General features: G+C 37.4%; 1 pseudogene; it reads right to left on the bottom strand.

The window, feature by feature from the left end:
* Window positions 1–4,020: 4,020 nt before the first annotated feature.
* On the bottom strand, window positions 4,021–4,966 carry LOC111159302 (annotated as a pseudogene).
* Window positions 4,967–9,512: the final 4,546 nt, after the last annotated feature.

Consider the following 9,512-nt stretch of genomic DNA (forward strand, 5'->3'; position numbering starts at 1 on the left):
CAAGTAACTTAGACAATACGTTCAAGATCATTTTGTGATGGGATTAGAAGTCCTTATGGACCCAAGGAATTATGAATTTATTGACTTAAACTCTCTGTTGCAATATGGTAGTATTTAGATTTGCTTGGCAGAGGCATGGTGAGAGTAACACTTACTATTGCTTCTACCTAGAAGACAGTATACTACAACTGGGGGGAGCAGTGAGCTAGTAATTTTCCCACATAATTAAAAGAATATATACAGTTCAAGTATCCCACTGTTTATATAAATTTAAAGATAATTCCAAATGTGTCAGAATGCAGACAATTCTGGACAAACTAATTCCAAATTAATGCTTTTAAGCCCCATAAACATCATGGGACATGTATTCTTCACAAGGATGAAATTCACCATCTTCCTAAAAACACAAAAATACAAAAAGGTATGGAAAAAATATGTAGCAGTGCAAATATATTCATTCAGAATTCATTTACTAACTCATTTTTAAAGAAAAATTATATTGAGAATGCACTTTGAATCCTGGTTAATGCTATTGAAATAGGATACAGTGGTTAAAAAAAAATGAAAGTGAAACCAACAGAATAGACCCCATCCTTCAAATATTTATAGTCTAAAAGGTAAAATAATCAGTAAAAAATAAATTCATCAGATTACCACAATGTACACTTTAAATATCTTATCATTTTCTTTTTTTATTCTCTGCTTTCTTTTTTTTAAATTTTTTTATTAAAATCTAATATATTATTTGCTTCAGGTGTACAGGTCTGTGAATCATCAGTCTTACACATTTAACAGCACTAACCATAACACATACCCTTCCCAATGTCCATCACCCAGCCATCTTATCTCTTCCCCCCAACCCCTCAGCAACTCTGTTTATTTCCTGAGATTAAGAGTCTTATAGTTCGTCTCCCTCCCCAGTCACATCTCCTTTATCCATGCATCTGTTGGTGGACATCTAAGTTCTTTCCATCGTTAAGATATTGTGGACATTGCTGCTATAAACATTCAGGTGCATGTGCCCCTTCGGATTACTACATTTGTATCTTTAGGGTAAATACCCAGTAGTGTGACTGCTGGGTCATAGGGTAGCTCTCTATATATGAAAACCTCTATTTTAAATGATTAAAGAGTTAATACTTATTCATCAAGAGTGGTACCATTTTCTACTTGGTACTACTCTTGATGAATAAGTATTAACTCTTTAACTCTTTAATTAACTCTTTAAATAGAGGTTTTCATATATATATGATCCTGTACTTTTCAGCAAAGATTTGGAACACTGAAATGTATTACAACATGGATGGACATCAAAAGCATTATGCACAGGGTGCCTGGGTGGTTCAGTGGGTTAAGGCCTCTGCCTTCAGCTCAGGTCATGATCCCAGCGTCCTGGGATTCAGTCCCGCATCGGGCTCTCTGCTCAGCGGCGAGCCTGGTTCCCTGTCTCTCTCTGCCTGCCTCTCTGCCTACTTGTGATCTCTGTAAAATAAATAAATAAAATCTTAAAAAAAAAAAGCATTATGCACAAGTAAAGTCAAACAAAAACAAAACAAAAAACAAAAAAAAAGTGCCTTGTATGTTTCCATTTGTAAGACATATTCAGACTGAAAATCTATACAGACAGTAAGGAGATTAAGTGGTGGTCAAAGACTGGGGCTGAAAATATAAAATGATTCTAAATAGGTACAAGTTTTCTGTTTTGAGTGACTTTATTCTAAAATTAGATTGTGGAGAAAATTGAAATATTGAAAAATATACTAAAAATGCTGAATTCCATGGTGATGTTAACTATATTTTGATAAATTTTGGTCATTCTCACATGATTTTGGCATGCTCATACCTATCTTTAAAACACCTTTCCATTTGGATTCATTGATATAATGCTCCCCTAGTTATTATCAGATCCTTTTCAAACTATCTTTGGTGGTTCAGCTATATTGTATTTTAATGTTCAAGTATTATAGCATACTCATACTTGATCAAGTTATCCACCTTCATGATCTCAAATACCATGTTCATGCTCATGACTTTCAAATTCATAATCCAGCTTTACTCTTCTCATCAGCTACCTGATACCTATATCAAACCTCTGCTGGACATCTGTTCTTCAGTGTACCTTGGGAAGAACAATAAGTTAAAAAGCCTACATCAAAATCAATTCCCATGCCCCTGCACCTTGCTTATCTCAGTAAGTGGCTGTAGGATCTCTGGAGTTTCTCATCTCAAAAATCTAAACATGGCTGGCACCTCCGTGCCTCTTGTCCCTGACAGTCAATCAATTACCAGAACTTTTGACCCCACCTATCAAATATATCTGGTATATGCCCACTTCTTGCAACTCCCTGAGTGAACCCTTATTCAATAGCTACTGTATCCTTTTATTAAGACACTCCTCTCTGGTCTTCTGCTGTCACCTCTTGTCCTTCTCATCTATTTGGCACAAGACTGACTTTCTTAACATACATGATTGATTATTTCACCATTCTGATTGCAATTCATAAGTACTTACATATCACCCTAAGGATTAAGACTTACCTTTCCTAACATTGCTTCTGTCTGCTTTTCAACTTTTATGTCTGAATATCATAGTCAGGTATTTGCTTGCTTTTCATACAGTCTGATGTATTCTCAATGTTTTTGTTTCTTCTTCTGATTGCCTGAAAACTCCTTCTTTTTTATATTCCTCTGGTTGTTTTCAAGCCTCAACTACACATTACTTTCTCAGGGCAGTCACCAATTCCTCTGTACTCTTAATTCGTCCCCAGTTAGGCTTGTCACTGCTCTCCTGATAATGATATTTATCAGAATTTTTAATTTGGATGTATGATTAAAAATTTGTGTCTGTGTCACCTCTTATACTGAAGGCAAAATGATCTTTTGCTCTCCACAGTTTCCCTTTACCTGAGCAATGTCTAGTACTGTGTCTGAAACACTGAGGGTACTTACTCAATATTTGTAATGGATTTTATTAATTCTCCACAGATTCTTCAAACTCAATATGTTCAATGCAGTTTCCACTATCTCCACTTGCATAAATAATGCTCCTTCTTTGTCACTATCTCATTGAAAGACACATCATCAATTTGATATCACAAACCAGAAACATGAGCATTAACTATGAAACTACTCTGTTCAGCAAGGCACATGCAGTTATTAAGGTGTGTCCCTAGGTCCTAAATATTATTCTATCCCTTATCTGATTTTCTCTTTTCACAGCCATTGCTCTAAGAGAGGCATCATCAGTTCTCAATCCTGCTTTTGCAGAACTTTCAAACTAAAATCTTTTCTGTATACTATGGAGAATTTAAAATACCATTAAGAAATCCCAATGGAAAAAAAATCCCAATGATATTCAGGGAAAAAGTGAAGAAAGAAATTTTGACTTGGAAAAGGTAATATTTATAGCATGGGAAAAAGTAAGAATAAAGTATTTGGGGTAGCTGGATTCCATATCTTTTTATTTCAAAATTCCTTTGATAGATTTGCATTAGTCACTAATTGGGAAAAAATAATGGAGGTGGGGGAAAGCTCAACATTATAGTTTCAGATGTCCTGCACCTCACCTGTAGGAATGAAGAAAGTCCAATTTCACCATATTATGTATTTTGATATAAGGAACAATTAATGGAAGAATCTAAGCAATAAGCATGTTTCCAAAATTGAGGAGGAAGAGGGTCTAAATGGAATGAAAATATCGATGAACGGAGAGTCATGATTTTCATATAACAACCATGTTTCAAGACATGTCAACAAAATGCAGAGACACTTGTTCCTTATATCATGGCCATGATTATTCTACAGCAGACATTGAGAAATATTTTCTGGAATGTGTATTTTAAAAATTAGTTCTATTTTGCCGCTTGTATTATAAAACCTCTTAAGTTCTTTAACACTCAAGTCCTCATTAAACAATAAAATGTTATAGTAATTATTATTCAGATTGCAAGTTGTTGCACATATGGGAAGTAGCTTCACTCTTCTGACCTTAAACATTCTTACTGATTGCATCCAAGGCTCCTACTTCATTTTTGGGGAAAACCACTTCTTCATCCGGCTTCGGATCTGCTGGGTCTTTACACTGTAGCTGATTGGATTCATCAGGGGTGGAAAGAGAATATAGATATTGCCCATAAGCACATGAACAGAAGGTGAGAGATGCTTGCCAAAACGGTGCACCATGGTGAGGCCAATGATGGGGATGTAAAAGACCAGGACAGCACAGATGTGGGACACACAGGTCTGCAAGGACTTGAGCCTCTCCTCCCGGGATGCAATTGCCAGTACTGTATGCAAGATGAAAACATAGGAGATGAGAATGAGCACAGCATCCAACAATAAGGTACAAATGACCAGAGCCAGGGCATAGAAGCTATTGAAGCAGATGTCAGAGCAGGTGAGTCGAGTAGGTCCTGGTGCAGGCAGAAAGAGTGGGAGAGGATGTGGGGGCGGCAGTAATGGAAGAACTTCAGGCGAATGATGACAGGAAGAATGGACAATGCACTTCTCATCAAAATGGTCACCATGACATGAATGACTCTGTTGTTGGTCAGGATGGATGTGTAGCGTAGAGGATTGCAGATTGCAATGAAGCGATCAAAGGCCATGGCCAGAAGGACTCCAGACTCTGTGCCAGAGAGACCATGGACAAAATAAGTCTGTGAAATGCAGGCATCCAGACCAATCTCCTGGCTGAGCCCCCACAGGACCCCCAGCACCGTGTGCACTGTGGACAGCCCCATGCACAGGTCAGTGAGGGCCAGCATGGCCAGGAAGTAGAACATGGGCTCATGCAAGCTCCGCTCTGTCCGGATCACATGCAGCACCAGGCAGTTTCCCAGGAAAACCATAGCATAGATGGAGGAGGAAGGAAAATCGAAAACCAGGGATAGTACTGGTCTAGGCCAGGGAACCCTGTGAGAATGAATACTGAGGTGTTGATAATGGAAGCAGAAGAAGCAGACATGATTATGTGAAGGTAATTTTCCAGAGAAGATTGATATTTACTGACCAGTTTTGTCCAACGATCTGCTGTGTTGAGAGTAGTGGAGTATAACACAGCTACTCACACTGTAGCGCAGGTAAGGCACATTGTAGAATCCCATGGAAGCTCCACTCTACAGGAGAAGCCACAGCCCAGGATGATTTCCCAAGAAAGCTCCTTTACAGTAGGTCTCAGGTTGTAGAAGCAAGTCAATGCCCTGACCATTTTGGGCAAATTAGATCATTAACTTCATTCTCTTTTAATCCTTCTGAGTCACTTGTAGGACACACAGCAGGTGACAGTGGCTAAAGTTCTTGAGGGCATAGGGCTGTTCCTGCTCTGCTGCTCCTGAGGAAGCCCCCTGAACACTGTCTTCTTGCCAGTGATTGTGGCACTGGGAGTCAGAACGCTCAGATTTATGAGAAAGGAATGAACAGGATTGTGTGGGTCAGGTGGACCCAGGCTCCTGGGAGGCCACCATTCCTAGTTGGAGGCTGACGTAAGTGAGAGATCCCATCCAGTCACTCACTGCAGGGTTTGAGTCCCTGGGACTGAGAGGAATGGGTAAAAGGCCACATTTTCTAGGGTCCACAGATCTTTTTAATCCTAGAGGGAGAGAGAATCACTGTGTTGACTGAAAATTTAATACCTACTCAGAAGAACACAAGAAGTAAATACCCAAGGGAAAAGATAGTACCAGAAGAATTTTTAGTCTTTATTTCAGTCTGAAATCAACCAAAATATTTACATAAGGTTTATATGAGGCTTATTCATTTTTTCTTCCTAAATTTCACTTTTATTGTTCACTGAATTCCTCAGTAAACATTTCTCCCTTTTCTGAGCCCCTGAAAAATTTGTCTTCTTTTTGGCAGGCATAATATAAAGAACCATATATAAAACATTTGGAAAAAATACTGTAAAAATGACACAAAACATATTGCCATTCACTTGAGTGTCAATAGTACAATGTTAATAATGCACTCATGAGTGAAATAGTTAAAATATTTTCTTCTCTTTATTATCTGTATAATAAATAACTAGTGCTGTATAAAAAATTATAGATAACTGGGGTTCCTCAGTGGCTCAGTTGGTTAAGAAAATGACTCCCGTTTCTGCTCAGGTCATGATCTCAGGGTCAAGAGATCACGCCCTGTGTGGGGACTCCATGCTAAGCAAGTAGTCTGCTTGAGATTCTCTCCCTCTCTCAGTGCCCCTCCCCTGCTTGCTCTCTATCAAATAAAAAAAATATATATATTAAAAAAAGAAAAGAAAATGGAAAAAAAAAGAAAGAAATGGGGCACCTGGGTGGCTCAGTCAGTTAAACGTCTGACTTGGTTTTGGCTTAGGACATGATCTCATGGGCTGTGGGATCGAGCCCTGTGATGGGCTCTACGCTTGGCAGGGAATCCACTTGAAGTTTCTTTCCCTCTGTCCCTGCCCCAACTCATGCATGCCCATGTCTCTCTAAAATAAACAAATATATCTTTAGGAAAATAAAATTATAGATAACTATTTTAGTCACATTTTATTTTTTCCTTTGAGATATTTTCAATAATTTTATGGGAAAGTTTTAAGTACAAAGAACATTTTCGTGAATGATTTAATGATGTTTTCTACCCAATGCCCTATCCTTCCTGAATTTTTTAGTGTGTGTTTTCTACAATCAAGGACATTCTCTCACATAACTATAAAATAATCATCATCATGAAATTAACTCAGACACATTACTATCATCAAATTTTCAGACCCCAGATAAACTTTCTCCCATTATGGGGTGCCTGAGTGGCTCAGTGGGTTAAGCCTCTGCCTTCAGCTCAGGTCATGATCTCAGGGTCCTGGGATCGAGCCCCAAATCAGGCTCTCTGCTCAGAGGGGAGCCTGCTTCCCCCTCCCTCTTCCTGCCTCTCTGTCTACTTGTGATCTCTGTCTGTCAAATAAATAAATAAAATCTTAAAAAAAAAAAGAAATGCTTAGTAATGTACTATATCCCCATTTATTAAAAAAAAACTTTCTCCAATTATACCATCAATGTAATTTATAGTAAACAAAAATGCAGTTCAGAATCATGTATGTATTAGTATTCCTACTTTTTAAAATTTCTTCCCTGTGAAATGTCTTCAAATTTCCTTGATTTGTATAACTTAAAAGTTTTTGAAAATTACAAGTCAACTATTTTTTTTTTTAATTTTACTTATTTATTTGACAGACAGAGATCACAAGTAGGCAGAGAGGCGGGCAGAGAGAGAGGGAGAAACAGGCTCCCTGCTGAGCAGAGAGCCCGATGCAGGGCTTGATCCCAGGACCCTGAGATCATGACCTGAGCCGAAGGCAGAGGCTTTAACCCACTGAGCCACCCAGTTGCCCCACAAGTCAACTATTTTATAGAATGCTTCTCATCTGAGTTTGTTTGATTTGGCCTCATGGTTAGATTCAGATTGTGCAGAAATGTAATGACAATGAGGTTCTATTCTTCTCATGTATATATTCAGGCTGTATGTAGTTTGAATCTGTCCAAATGATCATGGTGATCAACATGAGGATTTGTTAAGGTTGAGTCTTCCAGGAATCATTACAGTAAAGTTGTATATTTTCCTTTGACTTTAAAAAGTATTTTGCAAGAGAGTATTTGACACTATGGAACTATTTTATTTGATAGGTAATTATCAGTCACTATCATTTTTTTAGTGTTCAATTTGTTCCAGATTTGGTCATTAAGAGGACCATAATTTGGCTTTTGCATCTTTTTGACATTTGTTTTACCACTTCTTTAATTTTTGGCATAATGGTATGTTCAGCATACTTTCCCTAGCCTGACCCTATAAGCATCTATTTTCCCAAAAAGCTAGGGGCCTTTTCATACAGATTACTATTTAGAAGCTTAAGATGTGGATGCTAGATGGGTCATTTCTATAGGGGAACTGATCTATGATATTACATTCATATATATTTCTCCATATACATATATTGAAAATCTCAATGCACATTTACAAGTCAATTATCTTTATTCATGATTATAAAGTTGCCACAAACACAGAATCATTGAATACTGAACTATTGCTGCTAGGAAAAATAAAAGGTAAGATTTCTACAAACCTTAGTCACAACATTAGTGAGTATAAAGAATTTTGCATTTAATAGCATTTAGCAGAAACCCCATCATGTTGTATAGGTTCACTTGCCAGTGTCACTATGAAACAAGCCAATCTCATCAGCATTGAAAACCTGCTTATGCACAAAACCCTTTTCCTATAACATTTAGCAGATAATGAAAGTTTCTTCTGCTTCATGATCTGTTGACTCTGCCCTGCCTGAAGTTTCACATTTTTCATGCCATATTGCCTTTTGAAACATGCAAACCAGCTAGTACTAGCTCAGTGAGGTTCACATTTTCCCAACTAATGGGTATGGTGACCCTAAATTTCTAAATCTCAGAAGGATGCCCACTATGCAGATTTTGCCATCTGTCATCTCATGAATCCACAAATGTAGCTGGTTTTCCATCTTTTCCATTGCTTTACCATGCACTACAGACATTGTTTTAGCCCTTTCTGGGGAATTCTCCCCTACAGATCAGAGAATTCTCTTTTTCTTTCCTTAGGAGTACCATATCATTGGTTTGTTAACATTGAACTCACATAAACTCACATACACCATCATTATAAATCATGCCTGAAGGAAGCTTATCTCATGCACACACATATTTTCTCTATATGGTACATCAACAGCCTTCTTGCACTTAAGAATGCTGGAAAAACTTCAGCACTGTGCTTAGAGGCCATTTCAAATAGTGAAATAACCACCCAAAATACAAAAATTCTTAAAACATGGCACTAAATACACCAGGAACAGGGTGATGCATATAATCATTGAATCAACGTGTTGTATACCTGAAATTAATATTACATTGATTTTTGAAAGTTCTATTGACGTATATGATTCACTGATTCATTACTCAGCATTGCCAGTCTGCTGATGTTATCATCGAAGTCATTCTTTTTTTCCGTTAAGGTGTTTTTTATTTCTAGCATTTCATTTTGATTTTTTCATAGAATTTCCATCTCCTTGCTTACATTATCCATCTGTTCTTGTACATTGTATATGTTTTCTATCCATACACTTACCGTATTAATCATAGTAATTTTCAGTTCCTTGTTTATGAATGTGACTCGTATCTGAGTCTGGTTCTGATGTCTGCTTTGTATCTTCAGATTGTATTTTGGTTTCTTTTTAGCAGGAAGTTAGCAATAAGCTTTTGTTGAAGGATGGACAAAATACATCAATGATATGTACTAAGATGCATAACCATTCAGTGTGTGGTTTTATATTAAACTAGCTACAGGTTGGAACATTAAACATTTACTGGAGTCATACGTGTTGAAGCTTTCAAATTCCTCTATTTTTTTTGTCTCTACTGTTGTCTTCAGTTTTCCTAAGAATGCCTTAAATAGAGTGTGCACCTTGCAGTTTTTTAGCTGTAACCCACTGTTAATATACTAAGCCCTGTTGATATTGTGGAAAGAAGTGAGAG

The sequence above is a fragment of the Enhydra lutris genome, unplaced genomic scaffold, assembly GCF_002288905.1.
Source record: "Enhydra lutris kenyoni isolate GAN:26980312 unplaced genomic scaffold, ASM228890v2 scaffoldscaffold68, whole genome shotgun sequence".
NCBI lineage: Eukaryota > Metazoa > Chordata > Mammalia > Carnivora > Mustelidae > Enhydra > Enhydra lutris.